Source organism: Macrotis lagotis, chromosome 4 (assembly GCF_037893015.1).
Source record: "Macrotis lagotis isolate mMagLag1 chromosome 4, bilby.v1.9.chrom.fasta, whole genome shotgun sequence".
Taxonomy (NCBI): Eukaryota; Metazoa; Chordata; class Mammalia; order Peramelemorphia; family Peramelidae; genus Macrotis; species Macrotis lagotis.
The window spans coordinates 170321434-170338284 of NC_133661.1; the positions used below are offsets into that span (position 1 = coordinate 170321434).

General features: G+C 37.2%; 1 long non-coding RNA gene across 1 annotated transcript in view; it reads left to right on the forward strand.

The window, feature by feature from the left end:
* LOC141520079 (uncharacterized) overlaps positions 1–16851 on the forward strand; it is a 36664-nt gene that overhangs the window by 15903 nt on the left and 3910 nt on the right. The window contains exon 2 of the long non-coding RNA XR_012477538.1: positions 11168–11269. This is a non-coding gene — a long non-coding RNA (uncharacterized LOC141520079). The remainder of the gene's footprint in view (positions 1–11167; positions 11270–16851) is intronic.

Below are 16851 nucleotides of genomic sequence, written 5' to 3' on the forward strand. Positions count from 1 at the left end.
GAAATAAGGGGCTGATAAAATTGTGAAGGCAACCAGGAATTCCCTGAATGTAAATAGCTAGAGCTATTTACTGGAGTCAGGAGGATGAGTTCAAATCTGGTCTCAGACACTTGGCACTTATTAGCTGTGCTACCTTGGGCAAATCACTTAACACTGATTGCCTCACATCCAGGACTATCTCCAGTCTTACCAATCCATATCTGGCCATTGAACCCAGAAAGCTCTGGAGGAGAAAGTAAGGTTGGTGACTTAGCACAGCCCCCTTCTCACTCAGATCCAATTCACTTGCTTATCATGGCATCACCTCCCTGTTGGCATACTCTTCTTTGAGAATGAAGTGTCTTGTGTCTGAGATCAAATTTGACCTCATGTTTCAATTACTCCTGGTCCAGGGTTCTATCTACTGCATCACCTTAAGATATCTGTAAACTTGGTCTTCATGCATTGTAGCTGAAAAAATTAATTACCCATGGTCTCCAATGAAAAGTTTATGTGATTTAAGTTGCTCTTCAGATGATAGAGTCCTTCACTAAGGTTGTACCTCCACATTTTCCAACTTCCTAGGTCCTGGCTAGAGACATTGTGCTCTCTTGGTATACCTTTTGGAAATTTACGTCCATCTCCATCTCACAATGGGCACTGGAGGAGTACTTTAAAGTAAGCATGATGATGATGACAAGAGGGATAGAGACTGGACTTGTCATTTCATTGTTATAGGGAACTGTCAGATGGTGAAATTTCCTTAACTAATGTAAGTTTTCCAATTCTTGATTTAGAGTGATGTCTAGGGAGCAATAGTATCAAATCTTAAAGGAAGTAGGGCCACTAGCCCCTATAGAAGTATCCCCATAGGTTTCATATTGACTGAGTTTTAAAATATAATATTATCTCTATTGTAATTTTTATTTACTTTGCTAAATATTTCCCAAACACATCTTAATCTAGATGAAGTTATCCTTAGGAGTGGTATTGACTGCATACCAATAGTATGGGCTGTCAAACCACAGATTTGACACCTCTGGCCTAGAGCCTAGACTCAGAGGCTAAAACACTTTACCCATGGTCAGTTTTCCACTACATGACAGCCAGAACTTGAAACCAGATCTGCCCATCATTTTCTGTGATTCTTGCATCTTTCAGGACAATTTCCTCATAGGATTCCTAAAAAGTTAATATGAAGTATACTCATTTTGCAGAGGTGGAACTTGAAGCATAAGATATTTAAGAGATTTTCAAAGGTCACACAGTAAAGTTTACAATCTTAGAGCTGGATCTTAAACTCAGGACTTAGGAATTGACTTCAAAATTGAATTTGAACCCCTTTCACTATGCCATGCTATTACTTATTTCAATTTAGCAAGAATTCAGTAAATATTTCTTGATTGAATTTTTAAAATATCTTATAGATGCTACTTTTACTTCTCCATTGCAGTCATTTTCACATCTGAACCACCCCAACCCCCAATACTGAGCTTTCTCTTTTAACAAAGAAAATCAGTAAAGTAAAATCTGCCTGGACAGGGTCCTTACTCGAAGTGTACACAATGTTCTGGACCTTTGGTCCTCTCTCTCTGTTGAAAGAAGTTTAGTATATTTCATTATCAGTTCCTTGACCAAGACTGATCATTACAATTCCTCATAATATATAGATGTGTGTGTATTATATATATATATATATATATATATATATATATAATATACATAATTTTACTTTATGTTATATTGGTCTTTACTTTTTCTTATTCTTTGTTCTACCATTTATTTATTTATTCTTCATCTACTTAATTCTACTTAATTCTTTTAACACTGATTCATTCAAATTTCTCCATGCTTTTCAGAATTCCTTTAATTCATCATTTTAACATGCAATAATATTCCATTACATTTATATACCCAACTTGTTCAGTCACTCCCCCAACTAATGGGTACCTGCTTTGTTTCTTATTCTTTGATACCACAAAAAGTGATGCTATGGTTATTTTGCTAAATATGAAAACTTCTAGTCTTTGACTGGTGGATTGATTGGTTTAAATCATGAGTAGTTATGGTACAGAAAGCCTTAGAGTTTAATTTCCTTTGAGGTGGAAACCTATTCTTGTTTTCTGGGTAACCAGATGTCTTTACCCTTCTTAAATCTTCAATAATCTGGAAAATAGAAGTACTGCTTGCAGTTGAATTTGTATTTGTCTCACATACCTCTTATGAGAGCCAATAATGGTATATGGGCAGTATCTTGATGTCAGAGAAATTTTCTACTTCTCTCCATATGTTATAGTTTCTGTAATCTGTAAATTTCATTTTTCTCTCCTTGACCAGTTCTACATCAAGGCTTCACATTTGGAGAGTGATCTCTTAGCATAGTGTTAGGAAGTAGCCTCTTCTCCCATTCTGAGCTCATAGTTATTCCTTTGGGGTCAATTGTGATATCAGTTCAAAATGACATTTTTTCTAATACTCTATATTTTGTGAACAATATCTCCCATCTCTTCTCAGCATATTATTCTCTCTACAATAAAATGCAAGTACAGGAAGGCTTTGTCATTCTAGTTGTGTGGGGAGAAGTCCTGGGATGGATGAACTCATCATTAATATGAATTACGACACTTTTTAGGATCGTAATATCATGGATTTAAAACTGGAAAGGACTTTTTAAAGATCACCTAGTCTAACCCCCAGATGTTGCTGTTGTTGTTTGTCCTTCATTCTCAAAAAAGGACCATGATAGCAGAGAGGTGATACCATGGCATACAAGTGAAATTAATTTAAGTGAGGGAGGTCTGTGCAAAGTCACCAGTTTCACTCTCTCTCCTCTGGAGTCCAGTGGTAAGATATAGATCAGGATAACAGGAGATGACCCTTGGTCTTTTTAAGCTAAGGTTTTGATAGTTCTCAGTTTCACTGAGTCAATGCCAGTTTAGTGAATAAGACTGGGTAAGAAATGGGATTAAGAGTGGTTTCTTTTACCTAGTAAAAAAAAATTCAATCTGGATGGGGAAGACCCTTAGGGTTTCTAGCCAAAACAAAAATAATTTCTATTTACATCCACTCTGAGCCCATCAAGACCAAACAATGAACAAGTGGTACTTGATCTGGTAACTAGCGTTGACCAATCAATGAGAACCAGAGTGATTTGGGTTTAAAGTATGGATCTTAAAAAAAAGAAATTCCAGCCCTTAAACCCCAAAATATCTTGTAAAGTTTCAGCAATCAAAATGTACATTCCTTTGGACAGAGCACCTTCATGTAAGAGTATGATATCCTATGGATTCCCAGGAGAACAGTCCTTTATTCTTGAAGTTGAAAGAAACTGAGGCCAGAGATGCTAAAGGACTTGATATCTCTTAAGGGGCTGCTTCAGGCACATAAAAATTAAATGATTTGTTCAGGGTCGCAGAGTTTATATTGTTGTTCAGTCATTTTCAGTGGTGTTCAATTCACCATAATCCTCTCTAGGGTGTTCTTAGCAAACATATTGAAGTGGTTGCTATTTCCTCCTCCAGCTCATTTTACAGATGAAGACCTGAGGCAAACAGGGTTAAGTGACTTGCCCAGAGTCACACAACTGGTGAGTATCTGAAACTGGATTTGAACTCACAAAGATGAGTTTTCCTGACTCCAGACCCCGGACACTCTACCCTCTGTGCCACCTAAAAGAGATAGGATTTGAACCTAGGTATTACTGATTCCAAGCCAAGCACTTTATCAACTATACCATAATGTCTCTACCTTGCAGTAAACTTTTAATAAAGAATGAACACATTGAAATGGTATTCAAATCAAAACTTCTTCTAACTTTCTTTTTTTCTTTTAAATTTATTTATTCTCATTTTGTACAAATGTTTTTTTTTACATTAATAGAATATTCTTGTTTACAAGTAAACAAAATACCCCTCCTCCCCCATGAATATAGATAGACTTGTTTGGGCAAAAAAAGTAAAGGGGAGAGAAAAAAATTAAAATAAAAAATAATAATAGTAATAATTGTAGGTATGGCCAGGTGGAGCAATGGACAAAGCACCAGCCCTGGAGCCATGAGCACCCAAGTCCATATCCAGCCTCGTAAACCCAACAATCACCCAGCCGTGTGACATGCAAGCCACCCGATCCCCACTGCCCTGCAAAAACCAAAAAAAAAAAAAAAAAAGAAATAAAGAAAAGACCCAAAATAAAATAAAATAGTAATAATAGTAGGGGTGGTTGGGTGACAGACAGAGCATTGGCCCTTGAGCCAGGAGCACCTGGGTCCAAATCTGGCCCCAGACACCCAAAGATCACCCCACTATGTGGCCCCAGGCAGGCCATCTAGCCCTACTTGCCCTGCACCCTCCCCCAAATAATCATAACAAAAAATGTGCTTGAATCTTTGTTCCAACACCAACAACTCTGTCATGGGTGGATCTCATTCTTTATGATAAGTCCATCACAAAAGTTATTTCCATATTTTTCCACAGTTGCCATTGCTGATCGCAACTCCCTCCTTTCTTATTTCTCCACTACCATGTACTCTATTTTCTCTCTCCTTTCACTATGACTCTGCTGTAGGGTCGCTGGGTGACACAGCAGACAGATCCCTGGTCCTGGGGCCAAGAAGCCCTGAGACCCCATACCACCCCTTAGGCCCAGAATCCACCTGGCCTTGTGGTCCTGGGCAGGCCTTCCATTCCCAGCCCCTTGCAAGAAGTAAGAAAGAAAATGTGTTATATCTGGCCACTCTCCCCCCATGGTCCATCCTCTCCTCCTTTATTCACATCCCCACCTCTTCCCCCTGCTCCCCACTCCTTCTTACTCCAGATGTCTATACCCCATTGAGTATATTTGCTGTTTCCTCTCCTAGCCATCTCTGATGAGAGCAAAGGTTCCCTCATTCCCCCTTGCCTCCCCCCTTCCATAGCATTGCAATAGCTCATTGTAATAAAAAAAAATCTTATTACGTGAAATATCTTGGACTATTCCCCTTCTCCTTTTTCTTTCTCCCATGCCATTTCCATTTTTTTCCTATTGACTCCATTTTTACACCATATTTTACCTTCGAATTCAGCTTTCTCTTGTGCTTCAACTATAAAAGCTCCCTCTACCTGCTCTATTAACTGAGATGGTTCATATGAATATTATCAGTATCATTTTTCTATACATGCAGTTCATCATCATTAAGTCCCTCATATTTCCCCCCTCTCCTCCAATCTCCATGCTTCACCTGAGTCCTATATCTGAAGATCAAACCTTTTGTTCAGCTCTGGCCATTCCAAAAGGATTATTTGAAATTGCCCTGGTTCATTGAAAGTCCATCTTTTTCCCTGGAAGAGGACATTCAGCCTTGCTGGGTAGTTCATTCTTGGCTGCATTCTAAGCTCTCTTGCCTTCCAGTATATTGTATTCCAAGCCCTACGAGCTTCCAATGTAGCTGCTGCTAAGTCCTGTGTGATCCTGACTGCAGCTCCACGATATTTGAACTGTGTCCTTCTGGCTGCTTGTAATATTTTCTCTTTGACTTGGGAATTCTGGAACTTGGCTATAATATTCCTAGGCGTTGGTTTTTTGGGATCTCTTTCTCTAGGGGATTGGTGGATTCTCTCCATTTCTATTTTGCCCTCTGCTTCTAGAATATCAGGGCAATTTTCCTGTAGTAATTCTTTGAAAATGATGTCAAGGCTCTTTTCCTGATCATGACTTTCAGGTATTCCAATAATTTTTAAATTATCTTTCTTAAGTCTGTTTTCCATATCAGTTGTTTTTTCAATGAGATATTTCACATTTTCTTCTAATTTTTCATTTTTTTGGTTTTGAAGTATTGATTCCTGATTTCTGGTAATTTCATCAATCTCCCTGAATTCTATTCTTTGTCTGAAGGACTTGTTCTCCTCAGAGAGTTTTCTTATCTCTTTTTCCATCTGGCCAATTTTGATTTTTAAAGCATTCTTCTCCTCAATAACTTTTTGAACTGTTTTATCCATTTGACCTAAGCTGGTTTTTAGCATGCTATTTTCTTCAGCATTTTTTTGGATTTCCTTGACTAAGCTGCTGACTTCATTTTCATGTTTTTCCTGCATCTCTCTCCTTTCTTTTCCCAGTTTTTCTTCCAACTCCCTCATTTGATTTTCAAAGTCTTTTTTGAGCTCTATCATAGCCTGAGCCCAATTTCTGTTTTTCTTGGAGTCTTTAGATGCAGGAGCTTGTGCTTCCTCATCTTCAGACTGAGTATTTTGGTCCTTCTTGGGCTCATTTGCAAAATATTTCTCAATAGTCTTCTTTTTGTTTCTCTGCTTGTTCATTTTCCCAGCCTGGGCCTGGTTTGGGGTGTTTCTTGTGCTTTTGGGACACTCCTACAAGGGTCTCAGTGTGTGCGGCTCTATCCTCCCTCCTGTTCTGTGAATGACCATAAGTGCCCCCCCCCCTGCCAAGGGGCTGAGGTGGGGGGGGCTGCTGTTCTATGGGGGGGGCCTAGACTGCAATCAAGATCTGAATGTGGTCAGAGCCCCAGAGTCCTGTTTCAGGGGCAGAGGACAGAGCTAGGTAGGACAGAGCTCAATGGGCTCATGCCCTGGGGGCTCCTGCTTACCAGCTCCACCTGCTTCTGTTTCCTGGATCAGGGCTGGGGAAAGAAGATGCTGCTTGCTATATGCCCTGAGGGCTGGGCTCCACATGCTCGCTCTGGCAGAGGTCCCCAGCTGTTCCCCCACTTTGTGCCCAGTGCTCCTCGGGGTGCAGCTCAGGAGACTCCCCCGCTGCTGTGAGCTGTGACTCCCAGCGCCCTGGGGCTGCCTCCGGGAGGCTGAGGTTCTTTGGCTCTGGCGGGCCACCCCTCTGGCGGGCTGCCTCTCCAATCCCAGGGAGCAGAGCCTTTCTGCTCTTTTCCCGGTTACCTTGAATAGGAGAATTGCCTCACTGCGTCCTTTTGTGGGTTCTGTCTCTTGAAAGTTTAGTGAGAGTCCTTAGCTGATGAATTTTATCAGAGAGCTCCTAAGACTTGATCCCTTCTTGTCGCCATCTTGGCTCCACCCCTTCTTCTAACTTTCTAACTCAACTTTTATAAGTGTTCACCTAATAGAACTATCTCATGTTATAAGAAGCAGGACTTTGAAATGGTGCTGTTTGTTGATTGTTAAATTGGGTAACTGTCAATAAATATTGATGAAATACCTACTATTATACTCATTGTACTAATCATCCCAACCCTCAAGAAGTTCATAATCTAATAATGAATGTGTAGGGATGCTCTTGAAGTTTAGCTGTCACAAGCAAGGAATTCTGTCCACCCAGAGAAGAGGAGGAACTTATGATACTTTTTTTTCTGATTCTATGAACTGTGACAGCTCCAGGTTGGAGGCAGGCATGTGTGACATCAAAAGACACCAAGTCAAAAAACTCACAATAGATACTCTTGAATACATATGAGATCCATAGTTCTTCCATGGTAGAAAAAATTAGTGATTTTGTTAAAGAGTCCAGTCTGGCCCTGGTTCAGACTAGGAACATTTCTGTTTGGAAAGTGCCACTTGATCACATTTTACACAAAATATGTAACTAGGAATTTTTCATCTGGAACAAAAGCAGTTGTTGGGATTCGGGAGACAATGGGAGGCAGCTGTGATGCAGAAGATGGTTTGATCATTAGTATAATTGAACTGGGAGAGGGAATGGTCTGGAATGTGTTGTGTGAAAAACAGACCTCAAGAGAAACATGTGATAATTACAAGAAGTTGGGGGTTTCAGTCCAGGAACACTCATACTACACATTAATGAGAACTGATGGTGGGCCCTGTTCCAGAGACAAGAGATGGTCCTTGTCCTAGGGCCAAAACATATCCCCATTCACTTTGAATTATGCAAACCATTCCTTTGTTATCTATCTCCTCTCTCTCTCTCTGTCTCTCTGTCTCTCTCTCTCTCTCTCTCTCTCTCTCTCTCTATATATATATATATATATATATGTATATATATATATATATATATATGTATGTATGTATATGAACAAACATAAAAAAGTAAGTAAGCCCTCTTCCCTTTCACATCTGTATCTTTGGCTTGAACAGGACAGTTAAATAATGCTCATCCATCCCTTAGTCACTACTGTTGTATTGCTGAAAGATTCAAGGTTCTTCCAGTGACCTCCATATAGCAATGACTACCTGTTCATTGCTAGTTACCAGCCACAACATTGTATTTATATGTGCTCTGAGGGATAACTTTGGGGAAAAGGGGAAAACCAGGGCAATTTCTGATCTTATTTTTTAAATGGAGACAGTGTATAATTTAATAGGATGTGTGACTGGCGTAACCTATTCTCCACCTGCCATCCCCACCTGAGACATAAGAAGAAATTTATCTGTAATCATTTGTCACTCTCACTCTGTGACAAAGCTTTTCCATATTTTTTATTACCAAAACACTATAAAGTGTACAAAATGCACATGATATAGTGTTACTTTTATGCTCCTTTCCAAAGTGACTTTCTATTGCAGAAGAACTGAGCATGATATTTCATGAGATATATTTGGTCCAAGGACTGGGGAAATGTAATATTTTCTGGATCTAAACCCTCCTTCCCTCCACCCCACAATTCTCTGACCAATGAGTGACTTTTTATGATTTGAACTGGAAATGTCTTTTTGATTAATTTGTACAAGGTTGGACTTTATTCATAAGAGAGGCATCTGCTTCTATTATGTGCTCAGAAAAGCAATATAAAGGATCAGAAAAACATTTTTTCCTAGGTAGTATTTACCGCAAAATAAAGCACATGAGAGATATAATGACCTGGACTGATTCCCTCTGTATCCTGCAAATGTTAAAGAATATAAAGAAATTGAAAAACCATAGTTATAATACCATGGTTAATTAAAATTATTTCATACCCTTTCTTCAAAATAGTAATAATGTGCTTAAGCTCTAAGAAGGCAGGGACTGCATCTTAACTTTTATATATTCTAGCAGTTACTTAAAACAGTACTGTGGTCACTTAATGTTGACTTGAATCAATTTATATTGAATAGGTGATGAGTACTTCCTTTGAGTGGCACAGTGGATTGAGCAATGGGATTAGAGTTAGGAAGACTCATCTTCCTGAATTCAAATCTGCCTCAGACAGGGACTAGTTGTATGACCCTGGGCAAGTCACTTAACCTTGTTTGCTCACTTTCCTCATTTGTAAAATGAATTGGAAAAGAAAATGGCAAGCCATTCCAGTGTCTTTGCCAAAAAAATTCCAAATGGAGTCATGAAGAGTTGGACATGACAAAATCTATAAAATAGCAAGTTGCATAATCCCATAGTAATTTTGGTGTGTTTAAAGTCATGTAGATAGTAAATTCTAATGCATCAATAAAGTCTATTTAACATCAAGTTAACTCTTACTACCTAAGAGGTACATTATAAAGATTAGATTTTCTGGGAGTGGGGAGAGAAAAGAGGGAGGGGGGGAAAAACTGTAAAACTCAAAACCCTTCAAAAAAAATGATAGTAGAAACTACCATTGTATGTAGTTGGAAAAACCAATAAAATATTTATGTAATTTTAAAAAAGATTACACTTTCTTTCAACTTAATCTGATACTATTAGAGACATTTTTTCCTTTATAATTAAAATCTTATTAATGCTTGTTAAGTACTATATCTTACTCATTTCCTGTCAGATTGCTACCCCAACTAAATTCTCCCCTCCTAAAAACACAAGGCAGTTTTTCAGAACCAACTGCATCTGACAGCATATCCACCATTCCACATTCCTGTCTCACATCTTTTGCCAAGAGGAAGAAAGTGGGTTTTATGACCTAATCTTTAGAATTAAGATGAATTGTCACAATTAATCTATGTTTAGTTCCTTTTAGTTCTAGTTTCCCAGGCATGTAGATTGTTCTGCTTATTTTACTGTATATATATATATATATATATATATATATATATATATACATATATATATATATCAATTCTCAAAGTTTTTCTTAATACTTCATATTTGCTATTTCTTAAAGTGAAATAATACATTCATATGCTACAATTTGTTCAGCTATGCCCAAAGTCAAAATGTCTAATTAATTTCCAGGGATTTTTCTTTTTTCTTTTTTTGCTCCCAAACAAAGCAAAGCACTGCTTCAAAAATTTGAGTATTAAGAACTTTTTCTATCTTAGGAATATCTATCTATCTATCTATCTATCTATCTATCTATCTATCTATATACTGAAGTGAGATTTATATATTGAAGAGTATAAGTAGCTTTTCCTGACAATTCCATTTTTTCTAAAAAATTATAGAATCAATTCAAAGCTCCATCAACATTGAACTTGTACATTTGTCTTCCCACATTCCCCCCACCAGTACTCATTGTTATGACTTTCATATAGTATCTTTATCAATTTGAAAGGAATGATGAAACATCAAACTTGTATTAGTTTGCCCTTATTTTTGTAATTTGAACATTTTTGTCTCATTTGGCTGTTGACAGTTTGCGTTTCTTCTTTGAAAACTATTGACCTCTTTTTCTTTAATCACATATATTAGGAAATAGCTCTTTATCTATATACATATGTACATACAAACATATATTTATATATTTATATTTCTTTAACTTTGACACCTCTTATTTTAGCTACATTGATCTCATTCACATGAAAATGACTTAGTTAGATCATAAGATCATCCATTTTGTGAACCTGAAATTTTTTATTTTATCTTTTAGTTTTTGTTTGGTTAAAAATGTCCCCCTAACTATAGTTATGAAAGCTACGCCTCTCTCTCTCTCTCTCTCTCTCTCTCTTTAATGATGTGACCCCAGAGAGACTCTTAGCATATCTAGGCCCTAGGGGCTAAGAAAGCTTAGTAAGAGCACACTTAGGGTAGATAGTCACATGATGAGACTAACTGGGAGTCTCTTTTCCACTTGTCCACTTTTCTCCCCACAGCCTTGGTCTTCTGGGGATCTCAGGTCCTAAGCAAGAGAAAAGAAGCTTCAGAAATAGGGGGAAAAAACTACAAAATGATGATAGAGATCAGAGAGAAGAAATTTGTTAGGAACTGCCTAAATATCATTCACTGGGGTTTAAATATATGTCAAATCAAACTTGTTTTATGAGAGGGAGGCTCTATTACACACAGATTCATTCAACTGTATACAGACTTAACTGACATGAATCTTTTGGTCTAGACACTAAGGTGAAATTTCTGCTCTTTTTAGTATTTGGCTGTACTGGAGAGGCTGGTATAAAAGAGTTCACTTTATTTTCATCAATGTTGAGCACTCTCTTGACTCTGGAGGAGGTTGAAAGTCTGCAGTCTAGTAAGTATGGGGATCCAAATTTCACAATTCACTTTCATTTTTCAAGGGGATGCCTGTAACTGTCAAGTAAACCTGAAATTCCACTCTGAGATGTAGCTGGAATTGTATTCTTCTAGCCTCCAGTGGAAAGTGCCAAATTACATCATTGTAGTACCTCTGTGTAAAGACCAGACACACTGATTTTCAGGTGAAATGTACTGCTTAGACTTCAAGGACTGGAGGGAAACTGGAGCAGCAGCCTGAACTGAGGGTGCTTTAAATGCCCTGCAAGTGATGAGGTAGTTTGTAGAATCTGAATACTCCATTTGTAACTTGAACCTGAGCTTAATGAGATATAGGGTTAGGATATTTTCCCTCAAACCTAAAGTTGGCCCAAGGTATTTGGGCACTCTAGACTAAATAATAAAATTACATCTACTGTTGATTACATTTATGTAACATCTTATATACATTGCCTCAAAATAGCATGACAATAGCCCTTGAGAGATAGATAAATGTTACTATTATAATCACTTTACAGAAGAGGAAACTGAGACTTATAGAGGTTAAGTGACTTATCCAGGGTCAATAAGGAAGTTAGAGTCAGATAAAAGATTCAATTGAAGGTTTCCAAGTCCAGAACCCTATCTCATATACCAGACTGGCTCTCATTAGCAGAAACATGCAAAGTGTTTCAAAGAGGGTTAAATTTAAGTGGCATCTCAGAAAAAAGCCGTGTAGTCAATATACTTCTTTAAATGTTTCAAAATGACTTTATTTAGTTCTTCACAAGCAGAAAACAGAATATAATCTGTCATGTTGTTTTCTCTTAACCCCATAACTGATGCAGTTGCCAAAGCTGCTCAATTAAATGACATTTAAAGAGGTACAGTTGAGGTTACTTGGACTAGCAAGTGCCAGTTAATAAGCATCTGGGAGCCTGGGAAACATGTCTGGTCCTTTTGAAAAAGGAATTTCTCATAAATATAACTGGCAATTTGTTTTGAGTTGTAAGGGTTGGCAAGAAATTGGAGGATGCTTAAATTTCTGCTGTAGTAGAAATTCTGATTGATGTTGTTATTCAATTTTGTCCAACTCTTTGTGACCCCAGTGGACACATACTCTCCAATGGAATTTTCCTGACAAAGACACTGGAGAGGTTTGCTATTTCTTTCTTGGATGGGCTGAGGCAAACAGAGGTTAAATGACTTACCCAGATCACACAGCTAGCAAGCAAGCATCTGAGATCATATTTGAATTCAGGTCTTCCTGACTCTAGACCTAGTGCTTTATCCACCAAGCCATTCGCTGCCTATAAGGGAGCTCAAAACATTGCTGTGAAGTATCTATCATTGGACAAAAGGTGGAACAGATGTGGGAGAGAGGGGGAAAAAAACTCTAGGTAGACTACTAATTCCTGAGAGAATGGCAAGAAAATTTGCAAAAGGTATACATACATGAGAGGTACATACACTCAGAGAGAAATCTGAGCCAATTTCTTAAACCACTTGTCATTTCATTAGCTACTGAACAAGGTGATTTTCAAAGGGTGAGCAACAATAATAACTCACATTAATGGAGTACTTGAAGATTTACAAAGTACTTTCTTTATGACATTCTTGTGAGCTAGGCAGGAAAAATCTCATTTCCCATATTTTATAGATGTGGAAACTCAGAGACAGAAGTTAAATATTTTGTCCATAGCCACACAGCTCATACACATCAGAGCTGGGATTTGAATCTGTTTTTTTCTACATTCAAGTCTAGTACTTTTCCTCTCTAAAAGTCTGTCTCTCATGTTTTTGGAGGGGTAATATTAAATATATAAATATATGAAAATTAATTTCATAAATTTATACCTATATTTATATATAGAAATATTTCTATAACTACTATATGTATATACACATATACATACATACATACATACATACAGCATAGCAATGGTGTAAAACTCAAATAGAAATGGATCCCTGTGGGAGGCATATTGACTTGGACAACTACAAATTAACATTTGTATTGTATTAAATTATATTTTATTTATTTTGTTAAACACTCCCCAATTACATTTTAATCTGGTTTGTTTGAATCTGCTCCAAGAGTTTTGCTAGTTTCAGGTTTTGAAACTCCACATTACAACTCCATATTACAGCTCCATATTACAAAAACACAAAAATAATAGACACATGATCTTTCCTGGATCTTAGTTCCTTAACTCTAAGCAATAAAGAAAGACTGCTGAACTTAGGGAATGAGCACTGTATATAATTTATCTGTACATCTTTGTTTGCATGTTGTCACCCCCAATAGATTGTGAGCTCCTCGAGCTTCTTTCCTCCTTTTATAATTCTAGTGCTTAGAGCAGTGCCTGCAGATAGTATTTCATAAGAGTTTATTGACTCACTTTGTTCTACCTGTCTCCATGCCTTGGAATACTCTCCCTTCTCTCTTCTGCCTTTTAGTTTCCCTTGCTATTTTGCAGAAGTCTTTCCCTGGTTCTCCTAGCTGTTGGTGACTTCACATTTCTGATTGCCTTTCATATATATCTTGCATGAACATAGTTATTTGTCTGTTGGTCTCTTCCACTTAAATGTGAGCTCCTTGAGAATAAGAATTGTTCTTGCCTCTCTTTGATTATCCCTAGTGATAAATGCAGTTACTGGTACAGAGTATTAAACTCTTAATAAATGCTTGTTAACTTAATGAATGACATGTTGACTGAATAAAGAGAAGTGGAAAATAGATGATGCAATAGGTAAAACTGAATCCACAATTCTTAGAGTCTCTTTAGCCAAGGCAGAAGTTTTACACTGATATATGTGTTTTTTAAAACACATTTTATTGACACGTTTTGCTTTTACAGCACAAGCACTAACAGATTGGTCCCATTTCATGAGAGGTCTCTTATAAGAAAGTAAAACAATCAAATAAAACTAATGATAAAATAATCTCATCTGAAAGTGCACGCAGCCTTTCACATTTGTAACACCCTCCATCTCTCTATTAAAAAAAAAAAATGGCAAATCTATCTCCTTCTCACCCCTCTCTCCTCATTGGAGAAAAAAGTAAAAACCAATTTGTCTTTGAAAAACAATTTTTAAAATAAAATGAAAAAATTAAAAAGAAAAATGTGCATAGTCAAGTGTAACAAATTTCTTTGGTGTATATATATATGTGTGTGTGTGTGTGTGTGTGTGTGTGTGTGTGTGTGTGTGTGTGTGTGTGTGTGTGTAAGTGTATATATAAATAACATGTTCCATTCAATACCCTAATGGACAGTATTTTTCACAATTAGTCATTGTTTTTTTACAGAATTGTTATTGTATAAATTATTCTCCTGATTCTACTCATTTTTTTCTCAGGCATAAGAAAAACATGTTCTTAAAGGGGGAATTCATGTGATAAAGTATGTAAGAAGATACATCTCACATGTATTAGCCCAAATTAGAGCGGGGGAGAGTGCAATCAGAGATCAGCAAGGAAACAACCCCTCCACCTTCCCCCCATGAATCAATAAAATGACTGAAAAACTGATTGATAAATCTTTCCAGTCCAAGTTTCACATTCACATAGAAAATCCAATGTGCTCACTACTTTGTCCATCTTCTAATTTACTTGGAGTCTGGTTTTATATATTACTAATTAAAAATATGATCACTGACAATTTGCAGCTTTAAAAAGTTATCTTCAATCAGGAAGTTCTAGATTTTCTAGAATATTCTCTCATTGCCAATTTCTATATTTCTGCAGGTAATCCCCTGTACTTCTTGTTAAAATCTGTATTTTCATTCATTCACCATCATAATAATAGCTAAATTTTTATATCAATTTAAGGTTTACAGTGTATGAGTACTCTTTCTCTCTATGTACAAACACACTCATGTATAAGCACATACTTATATGTGTATAGTATGCATGAATATATGAATATATACAAAACTCATACTCTGTACACCTTAAAACAACACATGTACATATCATATATAAACACACGTGTACACATGTGTGCAGTTGATTGGTTGGCTTGTTCTAGTCTGTTATCAAAGAAGACCAAAATGACCTCACTATGTTAGAGACAGTATGTCCAGCTGGGACTGCTCAGAACAATATAAGCCCAGAATGCTTTATCACAAGTTGGGCACAAGTAGTCCATGTGAACATTTGGGGTAGTCACTCTAAACTTACATATCTCATGTTTCCTTTGAGCTACTTCTTCTCATATAACACAACACCCTCTCTGATGAGGTGGTCTATGCTGAGTGGTCCTGTGCCAGTGTCTCCCATGCTGCACAATCAATTCCAAAGTTCTTAAGAGAAGCCTTCAGCATGACCTGGTATCACTTCTTCTGACTTTCCCACCCCCTATCCTCCCACCTCTGATGTCTTATCTTGCCAGCTGATCTTCAGAATCTTCCTGAGACAATTTAAAAGGAAGGATTCCATTTTCTGGGCATGGCTGGGGTAGACTATCCAGGTTTCACAGGCATATTGATATTCAGTTTGATAGTTTATCTAATACCTCTTCTCTCCCACACTTTCCTTTCATTAATCAATCAATCAAATTTATTAAGTTCCAGGTGTTCTACAAAGAATGAGGGTTACAAAAGACAGTTCCTGCCCTCAAGAAGCTTACATTCTAATGGGGGAGAAAGGGTGTAACCAAATGCACACAAAGCAAACTATGAATAGGATAAATTGGAAAGAAAAGCACAGAAGGCACTAGAATTAAGAGGGGATAGGAAACACTTCCAGTAGAAGATTGGATTTTGTATAAGGAAATCAAGGAAGCCTGTAGATAAAGTTAAAGACAGAGAACATTCCAGGTTTGAGGGACAAAGAAAATGCTTGGAGTCAAGCGATGGGGTGTTTTGTTCATGGAATAAACAAGGAGACTGGAGTTGCTAAATCAAAGAGTTTGTGGTGAGAAATAAGGTGTAAGAAGACTGGAAAGGTAGGAGGAGGCTAAGCTAGGAACGGCTTTGTATTTGGATCCTGGAGGCAATAGAGAGTCACTGAAGTTTATCTAGTAGGGAGTTGAAGGAATTGAGAAAATTGAAGGCATTAAAAATAACAAGTGTTAAGGTGAATTGAGTGAACCACATTGACTCCATCTTGTGACTCAATTGTGGATCTAGCTCAGTTCACTTTCTATTCGATTATGGGTCTAGTTTAATTTGACTTGTGAGAAAACTTATTACTTTGTTTGAAACTAGTCCTATATAATTGGAAACTGTACTACCTCCCCTTACTTCTTAGAGATCCTTAACTAAGGACTTAGTTATGCTGACCAGAAACCCAGTCAGATCCAAAGACTGACACAAGGAGTTTTCTCATAATTATATATCTCAAGCAACCCATATGTTATATCTGAAAACTGACTCCAAACTGATCAATTAGTTATTGTTTCCATGTTCCTTTGATTAAATACAGACAGTCAGGGAGAGTGAGACAACTCTTTTTCTGTTTTCAGAGAATTATCTTTCACTCTCCCTCTTCCAACTCAAAAAAGTCCTAGATCTTTTCTCCAATTAGAAATCAGAATACCTACTTTTTATCCTGGTTAGTTGTTTCCTTTTAATTAATTGAACTTTTAAAAATTATAA